This window comes from Scardinius erythrophthalmus, assembly GCF_964197995.2.
Source record: "Scardinius erythrophthalmus genome assembly, chromosome: 15".
NCBI classification, from domain to species: Eukaryota; Metazoa; Chordata; class Actinopteri; order Cypriniformes; family Leuciscidae; genus Scardinius; species Scardinius erythrophthalmus.
The window spans coordinates 39,238,758-39,255,670 of record NC_138235.1 but is presented as its reverse complement, the minus strand read 5'-3'; the positions used below and the strand labels follow the sequence as shown (position 1 = coordinate 39,255,670).

Here is a 16,913-nt window from a genome sequence, read left to right as displayed (position 1 = left end):
CTAGTTTAACGAAGGGGAAAATGGTCGGCTCTCCCAGTGCATGGTCTAAAAAGTGTGTCCCTATTCTCTTAATGAGTAATTGGTGTGTTTTGGGTGTAACGTGCAAAAAGCCAATCATATTGTAATTTCTCATTCCCATTAAAAGCTAGTTGCGCTCACGCCATGGCGGATTCGCTATTTACATGATGGAATTTGCAAGCGGAAAGACTGAACGCTTCTCTAGCAAGGAAACGAATCTGCTCGTGCACAAGGTTAATGTGTGTGTGTCTATGAGGTTAAAGCGCAAGCAGACCATCTACATGCAGGACAAGCCGGATTCCACCATATGTTTATGTTCACAATAATAATTTTTTACATTGTATTCCTTTTATTTTTAATATTTGGCTAGTTTGTGTGCTGCTGAGCATCCCTGTTGGTGTAATAAGCAGAGTGTACACGCGTTGTGGACCCGCCTATACGCGCATATTACTAACGCACTCTTTAAATAAAATAAAACAATATCGCTGTCTATTTCTGTTGCCTCAAAATAGCAACGCGCCAACAATGCACATGAACACACCTCGTTTTCAGACCGGCAGCCAATGAGTGCACAAATGGGCCCAAATTCATTTGCTATTTAACAACGTGGCGCAGGACGTGAAAATGAGAACTGCGTCGGGCCGAAACTAGCAAATAACACTTGCGTCGCACCTGCCACTGCATTGTGCCGAGTGTATGATAGGGCCCTGAGTCTTGTAGGCCCAAGCCATAGTATCCTAATATGGATAGTGATTTGAATAAGCCCTGTTTTTAAAGGCCTATTAAAATGTTCATTGTAAATTAAAACCACAATCTATAGCATTACTATAAATAACACTGACATTCAACAGAGAGCTTTATTATTACTCATATAAAGCTTGAATGATCGTGACCAGTATTGGCCGATCATGATGACAAATAATCGGTAATTGGCTGCAAAAATCCTGATCAGAGCATCCCTACTAATTATATATATATATATATATATATATATATATATATATATATATATATATGCAATATATTTATTGGTAGTATTTAACAGGCACGTGCACAGGTAGGGCTCAACCCTTTTTGCCCTGACACTCTGAAGTGACCTTTTTTTGGTGGTGGTGTTTTTTTTTTTTTTTTTTTTTTTTTTTAAATCAATGCTATTGGTCACCCTTTATGTATTATGTATGTCTGTCTGTTCTACAAATATTTAGCCAATGGAAGTTCTTAAAAAGAGCTTGTGTAAATCTTGTTCGATCCTCAAACTGTCAGTAAACTGATAACACCGCCCCCTGTCTTGACCGCACAGCAGACAGCAGCTGAACAAAGTTTTGCAAGGGTAAACAAAGATCTTGTTGTTTGAATAAGTACTTAAAGGGATACTCCACTTTTTTCGGAAATAAGCTCATTTTACAACTCCCCCAGAGTTAAACAGTTGAGTTTTACCGTTTTAGAATCCATTCAGCCGAACTCCGGGTCTGACGGTACCACTTTTAGCATAGCTTAGCACAGATCATTGATTCTGATGAGTCCAGTAGCATTTCTTTCAAAATGACCAAAGAGTTTCAATATTTTTCCTATTTAAAACTTGACTCTTCTGTAGTTAAACCGTGTACTAAGATCGACGGAAAATGAAAAGTTGCGATTTTCTAAGCCTATATGACTAGGAACTACTCTCATTCCAGCGTAATAATCAAGGAACTATGTGGCTGTACCATGAGTGCAGCAGGCGTAATGATATGACGCAGCGCCTGAAAATAGTCCCCAGCTCGGTAACTTCTTCCAACGTGACCGGGACTAAGTTTGTCTAACCTATTAGACCTATTTTCAGGTGCTGCGTCATATCATTACGCCTGCTGCACTCATGGTACAGCCGCACAGTTCCTTGATTATTACGCTGGAATGAGAGTAGTTCCTAGTCATATAGGCTTAGAAAATCGCAACTTTTCATTTTCCGTCGATCTTAGTACACGGTTTAACTACAGAAGAGTCAAGTTTTAAATAGGAAAAATATTGAAACTCTTTGGTCATTTTGAAAGAAATGCTACTGGACTCATCAGAATCAATGATCTGTGCTAAGCTATGCTAAAAGTTGTACCGTCAGACCCGGAGTTCGGCTGAATGGATTCTAAAACGGTAAAACTCAACTGTTTAACTCTGGGGGAGATGTAAAATGAGCATATTTCCGAAAAAAGTGGAGTATCCCTTTAACACTATGTCTATAAAGGCTCATATTTTATTTATTTGATGTCTGACTGAGACATGTGGGACCTGAGAGAGAGGTCAAGCATTTGCTATAGTCATAGCCAATACACAGCCTACACTTAAATAGCCTGTGCCTCCATCACTCCACCTGCCCTTATTGCCTCAGATTGTGAAGCACAGCGCAGCACGCAACAACCTCTGACCTGAAGGCAAGGCTCACCTCTGGTGGTCAGCTGATTCATCAGAATAAATCTACAGAATGGGAACCGCTGTTTTGAGATGGCAGTAGGATTTGGGGTTCAGCACCTGTAAATAAATGCTTGTAGTTTGAAAAAAGTTTTGTTTCATGTCTTGTTGACTCGTATATGCATTTGTTTATTGTGAAAGTTACATTTATTTTTTCTTTTACTAATTTATTCATGTTTCTTATTGTTGTCAGTATATAAAATATAATTATTTAATTAATGTATACATTAATTCATTGCTTTAATGAAAATTGAGATGTTTCACTGCATTTATCTAGTGTGTATTCATGCATAGATATGTCAAAACAAATTACATTTAGCTTGTTTTATTAAAGGTCCCGTTGCATGCGATTCCATGTTTCAAAGTTTAGTTAGTGTGTAATGTTGTTGTTAGAGTATAAATAATATCTGTAAAATTATAACGCTCAAAGTTCAATGCCAAGCGAGATATTTTATTTAACAGAAGTTGACTACAAAAAACGGCTCGATTGGACTACACCCCTCTACTTCCTGCATTAGTGACATCACCAGAACCGTGTTTAGACTAAGCTCCGCCCACAGGAACACAGGCGTATTGATGGCGAAATGTCAACAGACGGTTGATGTTTATCTATAATCGGATACCGCAAAAGTTTAATTCGAAGTTGTTAGTTTGCTCTGTCCATTTCACTACGGACTGTTTTTCTAACCTGGGATAATATCAAGCAGGCTTCTCTCAGCGCTTCATACTGACGAAGGGGGCAATTTCAACTATATATTCCAGCAAGCGGTAAGTAGTGATTTAATATGGAAGTAGCGATCAACTCCACATCGTTTCTCTTAGTAGGATGAAAATAATCTTACTTAAACTGTGATTAATATACAGAAAGCGATCAAAGATCTCAGTCGTCCAAACTGTCAATCAATCACACAGCGCGAGTTTATCTGGACACTTGCCAAAACTCGTTATGAAATAAATGACGCTGTTACACTGCACAACGAAGCTCTTACTGTATTTATATGCCTCATGTTTGCATTGGTGAAATCATTAGTGAGTGCAGAAACTGCGTTGCAATGATAAGATCTTTTTTCACGCGATCAACAGGCTGTCATCTGCTCAACGCTCACTGCAGTTTTTTATGTGATTGAAATAGATCTAAATACTTAAAAAACTTCTCACGATTCGTTAATCCCGATAGTTGTAATAGTAAAAACGTATAATAGCTGTAATAGTAAAAGTTTTCCAGATAGTTCCACATGTAATGCCAGATATTTCATATGCAAGCATGTCAGCCAATCACAGAAGAGGGCGTTTACACTGAAGTCTCACAGCAGCCACGCCCCTTCAAACAGAGTGTTCAAACCAGGGAATGAAATCAGGCTAGGAAATATGCCTTTTATTTCTAAATTATAAAAAAATTTGATCTAAAAAACATACTAACATTATAAGGGCACCCCTGGAAACATGATAAAATAATAAAAATAATCCATGGAATGGGACCTTTAAATTATATAATTTTAAGTATAAAAAAAGTAATAAGTATTGGTCAGCATTTATTATTATTTTGTTTCAATTTTGGGGTGGGCTAGCAATGCAATTCATTCTGAGCTAATATACATTTTTAAGGAGTGATACTTACATTTTTCGAGTATAAAATCAACAGTTTTCTCCAAAGGCAAGATCTTCGAGCAGCTGCACATCTCCTTTGTGCAGACATTACAAACGCTGTGGAAAACCATTCTACACTGTAAAAATAAAAGGTGCCTGGAGGAACCTTTTGGGGTTCTTCACTTTGCCACACCGGCGGAACCATCCGTAGATCCTCTAGGCACCCTTTAAAAAGGGGCAGTTCTCTGAGGAACCACACAGGTTTCCTGAGGAACTCTTATATTAGGCACTGTGTGGAACCACTTTGGGTGCCTTCCAGGAACCAATTTTTTTTTATTATTTTTTTTTATTTCATGTTGTTACTATGGTTACCATTGACTTCTATTATAATAAACAAACTGAACCAAATACAAAATAAGAATTGTTTATTACATATTTTAGATCAATTTTAATACATACACTTCCATGCACTTGGGAAAAAAGCTAGTCATAGATTAATATCAATGAATACACAAAAAATAGTATAATACATAAGCAACATGAATAATCAACCATGTATATACAATAGGCTACACAAGAAAAGACATTTCAACAAAATGCATGGAAACACATGTTCCATGTAATAAATCAATGTAAATTTTTAAATAAAAAATGTCCATCTTCACTTAACTTTAAAACATTTGTGTTTCAGTCTGATGGTTTTGATTTGACCAACAGAAAGCTGTGTGAAAGTGACTCCTGTGAGCTGTGCTTCATACATTACATCGCTACACTGCTGACAATGGTCAATGGACCTTTTTGCCTGTGTAATTTCACGAAATTCACAAATGTGACCGCACCTTTACTCGCTGCAACATAAAATGCAATCAATAATAAAATCTTCACAAGGGACATGTGAGGTACTTAACGAGTTAGAAAAGTGAAAAGGTGCATCAGCTTCATTTTCCGTTTGTTTTTCCTCTTTTCTGGTGGATGGTCCAGGCACTTCAACGATTTTCAGGTGTACAGGAGGATTTTTATTCTTGTTCAAACTTGTATTTCAGCTTACCGAGATCCCTGCAAAGAACAAAATTTACTGTTAGTAATGTTATTTAAGTGATAGTTGTGAACTTAAAATAATTTCCTCAGCCTTGTGACATTTTAAACCTGTTTGACTTTCTGTCTGTGGAACCCAAAAGCAGATCTCAGGCATAATGCAACCCCTGTCACCATTCGCTTACCAATCACTGCATGAAACAAGCAGAAAAAAAAAATGTGCAAATCATTCATTAAACCATTCTTACGTACACTTGTCTAGTTCAATTCAATGCAACAATTTATGTAAAAATTGATAAATATTCTGTTAAGCTCCAAAAATGTTCCAGAAAAGTATGAAAAATATGAAAACAAAAAGAGTCCACAACTCATGTGTTATGATTTGTGTTGCAAGTCTTCTGAAGCCATATAATAGGCTAGCTTTTTTGTCTAAAAAGACTAAACTTGAAGTTATAATTCAGTTCAAATGTCTTATATTCAAATGCAAATGATTAAGGTATAGCCTATAAAAAATGCATAGCATTACTGGCTCCAAACCTGTGATATTATTTTTCTGAGTAACATGAATGAGATTTAAGAGCATGAGGGAAGATTTTCAGAGAATAACTGATTAAAAAATACAAGTAGACTACACAGTCAAACAATACAATTTCACACAGATAAAGTAAATAGTAATAAAGTACTTGCATGTGCAGGTAACTTACTGTAATTCAATGTTGCCTCTGAAATGTTCAGATTATTTTAGAAATGTACTGGTTCTTCTGGGGAAACAAAAGAACAAAGCTGATTATTCATAACATAATATTTATTGGCCAGTAAATGGCTTTAAAATGGTATTTGAGAGAATGAGGGCACCTGTAATAAGTAAACAAAAACAGACCAAACTAACATTATATTTAGTTATAACCACTTGTGTTATTCATAACAAACACCAATGACGACAGCAGGAATCAGCTAAATTAGTTATATCAGCAATTTGAAGACACAGTTTTACACAATACATTGAACTGAATGGCTAAAACAATTTAAGAAAATAAGTCAATGATTTCCATATGTTCATTAGATTAGTTAGCATCGCGGCTAACCTTCATACTCATACCACATACTGTGCAATAAACGAGTGGTTAACACTGTAAAAACGTAGTAATGTATAATACATTTAGTTTATATATGTTTGTGTTTGAATATAGTGAGTAGACTGTATTTATATTTCTTGTTTGGCGAGTTTTAGAAACCTTGTAACGGAGACGGAGAGCCGAACAAACGAGTAGTATGAAGCTGCAGACTCGGAGCCTGCTGCATCTACAGTCCCGCACCCAGAGTCCCGCATTCTCAGACCCCTCGTTTTTCGAGACAGCGCCTCCTATCAAATTAGATCGGATAAACATGTGAAGAACTTAAGCCGAAACGTGAGTATCATCAATTTTATTTAGCGAATCATAGGCTACCTCATTCGGTTTCTTTTTTAATCAAACTACTTTATAGCTCATCGATACACCAACATATGAATAGTCCATTTAATATTTGTAAAGTAGTTTGTAACAAAATTTGAGCCGTTAATGTATGTTTTTTCGCCTTTTTTCCCAGAAAATATTTTGATAGCTTACGTTAGCCTTTAACCTTGGACTTACAAGCCATTGTAAAAATTTGATTAAAATTAGTTGACATTAAAGTAGACCAATTAAATACATTAAGTGTGTTAATATCAAAGAATGTCATCATTAATTATTTAATCAGATTCACCATTTTACCTTTTTTTTTAATTACCGGACCTTTTTTCCTAAAACTATTAAGTTGAATTAATTAATGCGGAGTAATTATTTTACTTTATATAATTTATGTAGACTACTTAAATTAGTTATTATAAAACGTAGTATTAAAATGAATCAATATTAATTTAACTGATATGAAGTTGTTGCCGGCCATTTCCTCCGTGGTCCTACTTATCACCCTAGGTATGCTTGTAATTTGCATTTGCAGAAAAAATATTATTTATTATTACACAATATTTTTGACAATGGCATTCATCTTTTATTTTAGTGAAGTCGAGGAATTTGACAGAGCGATTGCAAAAAGAAGGAACATTCGCCTACCAGAAATTATTTTACCTTATGCATTTACATTTTACATTTATTCATTTAGCAGACGCTTTTATCCAAAGCGACTTATAAATGAGGAGTTTTTTTTTTAATGCAACTGAAGACGAAAAGTAAAGTCACTAACACAATTCTTTCCTTTTTTCTTTCCTTTGTCCTGTTTACAGCAAGATGATGCTTAGGTGATCGTTAAATAAAGTACAGAATTGTTTATTATTGGTGTTTTGTCTATTCTTATTTGAGTTTTGCTTTGCATTCAAAATATCAAAAAACAGGTTTTGTAATGTTAGAATGGTATAATGTTAATTAGACCATTATTGAACTGAAAGAAAAATTGGAATTTGAATTAAAAAAAACATTGTAGCAATACAGTATAATATCACATAATATTTTTCAGAAGATATTCAATATGCAATTGCGACTTTATTTCTCAGAATTGCGACTTTATAGCTCGCAATTCTGAGAAAAAGTCACAACTCTGACTTGATATATTGCAATTGTGAGAAAAAAAATCAGAATTGTGAGATAAAAAGTCGCAATTATTATTATTTATTTATTATTCAGTGGCGGAGTCAAGCTTCCATATAATTGTATCCCTTCCATCAGTAATTTTCTTTCAATTACACCCACGCTCAAAAAATAACTACTGGGTAATTTGTTAGTCAGAGAACACAATGAGTTTTTTTTGGCACATGCATTAAGCAGGGAACACAAATATTTATTTGGATAACTTTAAATAAAACGAGACCGTATTGCATCCTATTGTTTTCAATGGCATTTGGATAAGGGTGTTATACGATTTTCCGAACAGCAGGAGGCGCTGTCTCGAAAAATGAGGGGTCTGAGAATGCGGGACTCTGGGTGCGGGACTGTAGATGCAGGCTCCGAGTCTGCAGCTTCATAATGTTGGAACAAACGGCGGAAGGTGCGCAGGCTTTGATGAGAGGAGCCGTTACTTTCAAACCCGATGACGTCGATCAGCTGAGCTTTGATGCGCGCGAGCAGCGCGTCCATCACTGAAGCGACGACAGCAGAGGAATAGCAGCAGTTTCGTGACAGAATAAAACTTTTCTCCTCCTGCTTCTTCTTCTTCATATTATTAATATTATTGTTATTTAGTGTTGTTGTTTAAGGTTTAAATTAATCAATAAAATAGACCTATACTAAATAAATGTAAGCTACCCAGGTGAAAAAGACTTAGGCTACTGTTAAATGTATTAAAAATGCATTAAAGTATATTTGTATTGTAGGCCTAATAAAAACACACTCAAGTAGGCTACATTTTTAATACATTTAATAGTACGTCTTTTTTTACATGTATACTGAATCAAACTTAAGTAGCCTATAATAATAATAATAATAATAATAGGATAATAATAATCTTATTCTGGCCTCACTGAACCATTGGGTTCCTCCAGATGCTGACTTTAACATAAGAGATCTTCCAGGAACCACTTAAATGTTAAAAGATCTTCCAATAACCCTTTTATCACATTCAAGTTCCTCTATTTCCCCCCAAAGCACTTCGAGGTCTCATGGTAATGAAAAGGTGACTCCAGAGCCTCTGAACTAAATACAAAGTGCTTAAAGGATCCCATAAGTTCCAGCAAGAACCTCAAAGATTGGCAATGCTCCTCCAGTAACCCTAGGAGAAAGAGCTTTGAGGCACTTAAATTACATTTTGAAGTTCCTTGAGAATCCAACAGGATATTTGAGGCTCCTTTAGTTTTTACAGTGTAGGTAGGGCTGTCGCGTTACTGATGTTGTGAGGTGTCAGGTGTTAGTGCACCTGTTGCTCATATATTTTTTTATTGCAGAACTTATAGTTACATAAAAGATCAGGGAAAGATACCATAGTTGTATCTTTAACAATGAACAATCAATGACAAAATCAGAAAACATAAAGATCATGGGTTTGTGTACATCATTATATGATATTTATATACAGGAAAAAAGAACAATGACAAGGCTAAATATCTTTAAATAGTTCTTCATAATACATACAATTAATTCAACAAGAAAAATAGGAAAACTTAAAGGAGATTTTTTTGGATATAAAATAAAGAAATTAACAACATAAAATGACGATTCTGGGGTTTCTTAATAAAAAATTATATCGTTATAAGGATAAAACTGGGTCACATTAGTAGGGTTTCAAATATAACAACTTAAATCAACCCTAAATGTATTCACAAAATAAATGGGCAGCTGTTTCTTCAACAATACCACAAAATGAGCAAGTTTCATCAATATCAAGATATTTACAGATGAATTACGTGTCGTTTGTATCTTTTAAGTTGTTGCGCTTGTGATAATGTGTCATAGGTCACATGATGATAACGTCAACATGGCAGAAGTCGAATCGCATTCATATTTAACGAGATCTGGCTATAAAGTACCTACTCTTTTAGCGCTCGTTAAGTACTTATTGAAATTAGGTACCTACTCATTGAGTATGCGGTTTCGAACACAGCCATGGAGAAGAAGATACACAAGGAATGCGCAGAGAAATAGTGTGAAAAAAAAAGAAACAGGCAGTAGGCCTACAAGTGGCTGATGAGTATAATGAGGAGGATAAGGAGAGAAATTAGTGAGTGTAGAGAACTGCGGTAAGCAGAACTAGGCTACTTTCACAACACTTGAGTGGAACCCATTACCCAGTTACGCATTATTTCCACATCTGCATATTTGACGATTACGCATTTTACTATAATTGTAATGAGACGCGTTTGTAAACCATGTTTTCCGCCAAAATAAAAGCTTGATGCAGTTTCCGTCAAAATAAAAGATCATGTGCTTATCTTTCAAGTATAGAAATTAGTGCAAAACTAATTATGAAAGTTTATTTTATTTTTCAGTGCATTTGTTTTACAATATATGGCTATTACTGTCATGGAATTAATATCATAACTATTATTATGTAGTAGGCTGTAATGTAGACAGACACTATATCACAACTGAAAGAGTTTTGAGTTTGTCTTTGTCCAATTTGCACACTGAACATGGCTTGGAGCTCTTAATTTTGAACTCTCAAAGTGCACCAGACTGATGAATTTAACATCAATAGCACAAAATGTTCTTCCAGGGGGCATGCCTCCGAACCCCCCTAGAAGGACAGAGGTCCATTAAAACCTAATGTAATGTTTAGCCTTCTGTTATTCAAGAAGTCACGCATGAACCTTTGTGCTGCTAGCTTCTGTGAGCTGCAAGCTATCTTTATTTCTTAGACATCCACAACATGGTATATCCAACAACATTGTCTACTTGTTTGTCTATTCACCACATATAGCATCACACAGAAAGAAAGGCTATACTGCCACCTTGTGGTTACTCAATAGAATGCCTATCATAACATCCCCTTTCCAAAGTTATAAAATCCTTTTGACATACACAGCTCTGCCCGCACCGGGAAAAACTGTGGGCAAACTCCTTTCGATCAGCCGTTGTTTACACAGTGAGACACTTTGTGTAGCATAGAGTCTTTTGCTGTCTCTTTAACCCTTAATCGCTGTTTGGGGTCATTATGACCCCACTGGACTTTTCTTTCATTTTTTAAAAATGTTACCTTCATATCAGAGGCATGAAACTCTGGGACTTTTCCTAAATAACCTATCTAAACATGCACAAAAAAACTGGGCTTGATTTGGTTGTTCTAAAGGTGTGTAAAAAAAAATTTACCGTTTAAGCTGTTTGGGGTCAAAATGACCCCACATTGAAAATGAATGGGAAAATGAAAAAAATGACTTTTTTTTATTTTGTTTGTCAAAAAAATAAAATTAAATCCATTATAAATCTGAAAATTTATACATATAAACCAAGGTCTGGTCCTAGAGCATAAATAAAAAGTAGAACGAACTTTCTATCTCATACACACACACACACAGACACACACAAACACATAAACAAACACACAAATGTTTGTGTTTGCAACAGAGAGCATTTTTACAGAAATTGGTAAATAAAATAAACAAAACTGGCATAAATCTAAAAAAATTTACATTTAAATCAAGGTCTGGTCCTAGCGCATAAACCCAAAGTGGAACGAACTTTCTATCTCATACACACACACACACAAACACACACAAACACACACAAACACACATGTATGTCACTGCAACAGAGAGCATTTTTATAGAAATTGGCAAATAAAATAAATAAAACTGGCATAAATCTAAAAAAAAAATTACATTTAAATCAAGGTCTGGTCCTAGAGCATAAACCCAAAGTGGAACAAACTTTCTATCTCATACACACACACACACACACACACACAAACACACACAAACACACACGTGTATGTCCCTGCAACAGAGAGCATTTTTATAGAAATTGGCAAATAAAATAAACAAAACTGGCATAAATCTAAAAAAAAATTACATTTAAATCAAGGTCTGGTCCTAGAGCATAAACCCAAAGTGGAACGAACTTTCTATCTCATACACACACACACACACAAACACACACATCTATGTCACTGCAACAGAGAGCATTTTTATAGAAATTGGCAAATAAAATCAACTAAACTGGCATAAATCTGAAAAATGTCACATATGCAACATGGAACAAGCTTGTTCACACACACACACACACACACACACACACACACACACACACACACACACACACACACACACACACACACACCACAGTCATGTCATAGTGGTGACTTGTAATGGTTCTGCAAATGTATGTATAATAATTTGCAAAAGCAGATAATTCAAAATATATCAGAAAACAACAACAAATTCTAACTCTGACAAAAATACAGATTTTTTTATGTATTTCAAAATGTTTAAATAAATATTCACAAAATATATATATCAAAGTTGTGAGGAGAAGTTGAAGCATCACAAACAATAAAGTGAAAATGAATGAGTCTCTATGGCCCTCTATTGGATATATGTGGTCATTGCACTTTCTTTCTTTAATTATAATTTCTAAAGTTTTTCCACAAACTAGCAGATGTCAGTATTCTATCTCTAACACATAGAGCAATGTCCAAAAACTATTTAGATTTAATTAAGATCATCATTTAAGTGATTTTTTCTTTAAAAAATCATTTTTCATGAGCCAATTTATGGCCTAGTTATGTAATTGTGCAGTAAATAGGTAAAAAACTTCAAAATTTCCACAAAAACACAGCATAAATGTATAGTTGAGAAGTAAATAAAAAAAACGATATATAGTTTTCCATATAAAAAATGTATATTTCCTTATGCAATTGCTCTTTAAAAGTTTGGGGTCAAAATGACCCCAAACAGCTTAAATGTTGTCCTTTTTTAACAGCGATTAAGGGTTAATGATCTACTGCAGCATGGTGTCTGATGCAGGCAGTGAGGCAGTGACCATGTTGATGTGTGTTTCAGTATCTTCTGCTGCGGTGTTCTCAGCTGTGCCACTGTTGAGTTCTGGTGCTCGAGAAAGGGTGTCAGCAAGCACTATGTTTTTACCTGGCGTGTATATTAGGTCAAAGTCATAGAGCTGCAATGTCATCATCATGCGTTGGATTCTGGGCGACATGTCATTGACATTCTTTTTACGGATTGATATAAGTGGTTTATGATCAGTTTCTGCTGTGAATGTGAGCAATCCAAACATAAGTGTGAAATTTCCCACACCCAAACACTAGGCCCAGCGTCTCCTTCTCAATCTGAGCATAGCGTTTTTCAGTCTCTGTCACTGATCTCGATGCATATGCTACAGCTTGCCATTTTTCTTCATTCATTTGTAGCAATACGGCTCCTAATCCGTCTTTTGATGCATCAGTGGAGATTTTGGTTGGTTTTGTTTGATCAAAGTAGGTTAAAACTGGTTCAGCAGTCACAGTTCTCTTCAGTTCTTTCCATTCTTTTTCATGTTCATTCTTTTTTGTGCAATTTTCAAAGAGTTTAGTTAAATGTTCATATTTTGGTTGCATTTGTGAGTTGATAAAAACGTAACTGGTTGTGTGAACATAATATCTATATATCGATGAATCGATCGATATAGCCCTGAATCGAATCGAATCGTAATCGTATCGCAGAATTTTTTGAGGTATCGGCAAATATCGTATCACTGGCTGAGAGAATCGATATCGTATCGTAACGTGATGAACTGTCCGATTTACACCCCTAGTGATTACTCTGATGAGTGACACCTGCGCGACGCACCGGTCTCGTATCGCTCACGGAGGAGCGGAAGCACAAAGGAGGAGCGACGACAGTGAAGAGCGAGAGAGGAACAGGCCTGAGTTGTAATTAATGTTTTGTTTCTGTTTTGTGTTGCCAGCAGTCGTCCGCGAGGGGCTGCTGGCTTTACTTTCATTTTTGTATCTATTAAAATATGTTTGATTGTTCGCCGGTTCCCGCCTCCTTCTTCCCGTAACATCTGAACTGCGTTACAGTGATGCAGCAGTTCTCTGAGGCATTTAGTTTTTGAGGAGAGGTTGGGAATGAACTTACCCAGAAAGTTAACCATCCCCATTGCTCGCAAAACTCCTTTTTTATCAGTTGGAGTCGGCATATTAAGTATGGCTTGCACTCCTACAAGACATTTCTCTCTTTTTAGTTTTAGTCCGTACTTTTTCACTCTCTGTAACAGCTTCTCAAGTCTCTCATCATGTTGTTTTGTGTTTCCCCAAACAACTAAATCATCAATGTACACTCGTGTTCCTTCCAGACCCTCTATTATTGACTCCCAAGCTCTGTGAAAGCTCTCTAGCGCTGACTTGATGCCAAATGGAAGTCTCAGAAAACAGTAATGCCCAAATGGTGTGTTAAAGGTGGTGTACCTGCTGCTTTCTGGGTCCAGTTTCAGCTGCCAAAATCCATGCGAGGCGTCTAATTTGCTGAAGTACTTTGCACCGGCCATGTCACTCAGAATTTCTTCTCGTTTGGGGATTTGATAATGTTTTCTTTTAATGTTTTCATTCAAATCTTTAGGATCTAGTTTTCATCCAGTACAGTGTAATTATGTATAATTATTATACATGTAAGCTGTGTATTATGTTTCATGTTCTGCTGTAGTCAACGGCAACATTGTGTTGATGTTTTAGGGGAAGCCAGTAGTTTTAATGCCATTTATGTTGTTATGAGTGTGATTGTGATAAGAAAGAAGTATTGTTTGTTAGAGCATATCTTTTATTTGTTTATTACAGACCACACATTCATATGCTGACACTTCTAAGGACATAAAGCAAAGCTTATTAGGATCTGGCTTCTCCTCTTCACCTGCTTGTATAAATAAATCTGTTGAACTGGATTCCTTCTCCGACTTTGGTGTTCTTACCGGCACACCCGGACCAGCTTCACCTCATTAGCGACAACTAGCACCTACAGTCCTTAGCCCCTCAGCTACATAGGCAGACACGTAACTCAGGGGAGTTTCTTTTTTTAACACATGTGATGGAATTAACCCAGTCTGTGGGCTCTTCCACTCGCTCGATGGCTCCCATCTGTGTCATTCTGTTCAGTTTCTTTTTAAGTCCTGCTTTAAGAGGTGCTGGCACTCTCCTTGGGGCATGCACTACAGGTTTAGCATCTTCCTTGAGCTGTATTTTGTAAGTGTAAGGTAGTGTACCATGTCCTTTCAAGATAGCCACCTCGTAGAATTCGTACGAATTGCCATGAGATCAGGCTGCCTGGTACCATGTAATGTTCAGCCTTCTGTTATTCAAGAAGTCACGCATGAACCTTTGTGCTGCTAGCTTCTGTGAGCTGCAAGCTATCTTTATTTCTTAGACATCCACAACATGGTATGTCCAACAACATTGTCTACTTGTTCGTCTATTCACCACATATAGCATCATACAGAAGGAAAGGCTATACTGCCACCTTGTGGTTTCTCAATAGAATGCCTATCATTACACTTAATAAATGTAATTATGACTGAAAACATCCAGCCACTAGGGAATACACAGCCATGGATATATCATATTTTTATTTATATAGGGCTATACAGCTATCTACTGGTTACACAACAGTTTTAAAGATGATGAATGGTGCATGACTCAAAGGTAAATATTTAGTACTGTAAAATCCTTTAAAACATTTGTATAATTTGTTTGAAATAAATATTTTAAGTCTGCAATTTGTTACTGTATGTGAGAGTTCAAAGCCGTTTGTAGAGATTTGTTAGATTATAATACATTATAAACATAAGCACATGGCCAGTAAAAACAAATCGCAAGCCATATGCTCACACAAAATGAGATATGAATATGCAACTAATGAGAACTCATAAGCCACGTGTTTACACAGAATATGACAACATGAAAGCACACAGCCAGAGTAAAACACAACATGAAAGCGTGCGGCTGATGTAATCACGAACTGCGTGCTACACAGAACACAACAACACACACGGACAGAAGAGCGTACGGCCAGAGCGAACTCGAAACCGCACGCTCACATGGCAGACAGAACGCAGCGATGAGCAGCTTATCCTGTGCGCTCACAACAGAATACAAATATGCGGAGCATGAATGTCTGAATCCCGACACAGAACCGAAGCCAAACTTGACCAAGTGCCGGGATCCAAACACCACGCTCTGCACATGAAACAAGGCACACAGACAAAGACAAGAAAAGAGCGTCAGGGCTCTGTCACAAAACCAAGAATTAAACTAGACAGAAGTGACAGAACGACCACAGCACACCGACCCAGATGTCATGGAAACTTTACATATACATATGGTTTATATACTGTACAACCTGTATATTCTGTCCCATAACCCGAACAACAACCCTCACAGAAAAACAAAAACAAAACATAATTCTGTATGATTTATGTGCCGTTTTCCTCATGGGGACTAAAAAAAGGTCCAGAAAACCAGAGTTTGCTCAAACTAATCTCAAAAATACGGGTAGCCACTGAAACCGTCTTTCTGCAACAGGCCTCTGGGGCTTCTGTGGAATAAGGTTCTTGGTTATCATTTTGTTAATAAAGGTTTTATTAAACTTGTGTCTTCCTTGTGCTGATAACACATTATTAGGCTCTACTATTTTTTCATATTTCACACACCCTCCAATTTGCATCATTTTTATTTACTCAAGAATCGCCCAGGTGCCTCGAGGTAAAAGGGGGAAAAGAGTAATCTGATCAAAGCATAATCTGGTGCAAGTGTGAGAAGTTGAACCACTTCATAAATAAAACTATTCTCTGTGTTTTTTTTTTTTTTTTTTTTTTTTTTAAATAAGCCACTGACTTTTTATTGCTGGTAATTTCATGTACATTTAGCACATTGTACTCTATGTATTAGTGGCTTTAAAGGGGTGGTATAATGCCATTTTCACAAGATGTAAAATAAGTCTTTGATGTCCCCAGAGTGTGTGTGTGTGAAGTTTTAGCTCAAAATACCCCACATATATTTTTATATAGCATGTTAAAATTGTAATTTTTTGAGGGTGAGCAAAAACATACTGTTTTGTGTCTGTCCCTTTAAATGCAAATGAGCTGCTGCTCCCGGCCATCTCCTAGTAGACCTTTAAAGATCATAACATAAACAGTGGTTACTAGTTTAACTAAATTAAAATAAATCATAATTAGCAGGCTCACTGTATTATTTCAACTCCAAAAACAATCCTTTATGGGTGTTTGTATAGCATAAAACATGAGCAAGGATATGAACATGAATTTATTTGAATCTCAGGGTTTTTTAGGGGAAATGCACAAGTGACCCCACAAGTTAGACCAGTTTAGACTGAATGTTAAGAATTTAACTGCTGAAGTGCTGTCATACCTGTGGTTGCGTAGCCT

At 36.2% G+C, this 16,913-nt stretch overlaps 1 long non-coding RNA gene across 1 annotated transcript; it reads right to left on the bottom strand.

Annotated features, from left to right (window-relative positions):
* Positions 1–4,457: 4,457 nt before the first annotated feature.
* Positions 4,458–6,377, bottom strand: LOC308703403. Its single transcript, XR_014031708.1, has 4 exons — positions 6,318–6,377; positions 5,787–5,843; positions 5,194–5,273; positions 4,458–5,103 (listed from the first exon to the last, which is right to left on the bottom strand). It is a non-coding gene; the product is annotated as an uncharacterized lncRNA (long non-coding RNA).
* Between the last annotated feature and the right edge of the window lie 10,536 nt (positions 6,378–16,913).